This window comes from Chiloscyllium plagiosum, unplaced genomic scaffold, assembly GCF_037043375.1.
Source record: "Chiloscyllium plagiosum isolate Xiang-an unplaced genomic scaffold, Cpla_swu_hap1 HiC_scaffold_51, whole genome shotgun sequence".
In the NCBI taxonomy this organism is placed as follows: domain Eukaryota; kingdom Metazoa; phylum Chordata; class Chondrichthyes; order Orectolobiformes; family Hemiscylliidae; genus Chiloscyllium; species Chiloscyllium plagiosum.
This window is the reverse complement of record NW_028270189.1, coordinates 28,735,209-28,736,459: the sequence shown is the minus strand read 5'-3', so window position 1 is coordinate 28,736,459 and position 1,251 is coordinate 28,735,209. Positions and strand designations below refer to the sequence as shown.

At 45.3% G+C, this 1,251-nt stretch overlaps 1 non-coding gene across 1 annotated transcript; it reads left to right on the top strand.

Annotated features, from left to right (window-relative positions):
* Positions 1-754: 754 nt before the first annotated feature.
* On the top strand, positions 755-836 carry trnal-cag (transfer RNA leucine (anticodon CAG)). Its single transcript has one exon. It is a non-coding gene; the product is annotated as a tRNA-Leu (tRNA).
* The last annotated feature ends 415 nt before the right edge of the window (positions 837-1,251 follow it).

The window sequence follows — 1,251 nt, the reverse complement described above, 5'->3', positions numbered from 1 at the left end:
CATTTCTAAAAAGCACCACGGAATTTAGCAAAATTTATTGAGTCGCTTCTCCTCGATTCCCACCCAGGTTTCCAACTCAGTTGGTATCCATGTGGCTCATGTCCAGGAGTGAACATCTCAGCAACAAATTGCACGGTTCAGGTAAAAGGCACGGAAAGTGGCATCTCGAACTGGCTCCGAGGTCAGAGCATTCTCACAATGTGATCTGTCGTTCTCGGATTGTAATGCTACCTCCGGTTTTAGGGTGGAGAACATTCTTTGGGACTCTTATTCTGAAAAAAAAAACAGATACAGTGACAGAAACTATGCTGCAAGGTATGATGTGGAACACGGCCTGCTCAGGTATGTGCATTTTCCCTGTCGTCCGGTGTGTTTCGTGTTCCGTGTAAACGTGAAAGTCGTCCTGTTTCGAGCAATGGGTGAAATCATTTAGCAAAGCAAGAATGGAAATTCCAGTAATGTCAAGCAGCTCATGGTTATTTGAACAAATCATAAGCGAACCCATATTCTCACGCACTGACAGATACATTTGTAGCTGAAAAGAGTCTGAGAAGATAGACTCAGCTTACCATTGATTTTTGTCTGGATTGATGGGCTATCAATATCTGCTGCGAAATTGACATTGTAGCCGGGCACATCCCAGCAGCTGTGCGAGTCCGAGAGGAATCATGGAACCCCTTTCATGTGACTTTGCATCTGTTGTTATGCAGGAGCACAATTGGAGATACAAGTAAATGAGGTGGCGCGGCCGGCTGGTAGTGTGGCCGAGCGGTCTAAGGCGCTGGATCCAGGTTCCAGTCTCGAAAGGGGCGTGGGTTCGAATCCCACCACTGCCATTTCTGCTGATCAACTCCAACGCTGCAGCTTGTTAAAATGCTGTTTCGGTGCTCACTGTATATTGATGTTGAAAACAAAAGTATAATGGGTTTGCTTCCCAGGGAATTAACTTTGGTGTGAGATACTGCCAAATATTTGAAAATGTCTCCACTGTCATGATCGTGTTCGCCTGCCGCGCGGAAAATCGCAAACAGTTCTGCCGTCCCAGGCAAGTTGAGCTTTTACTGGAACCGAATGGAGACTGTTATTTCATCGTTGTTGTGAAACGAAGTCCTACGGTGACTCTACTCGTTGTTATTTGGGTTTCTAGCTAATGGGAAAATCGTTCCAGTGAATTTCGATGTCATACCTTATTGAATTTCTCCCATTTCCTTCATTTCCGTCCTGGAAACATCGGAAGGGAAAGGTAATCTA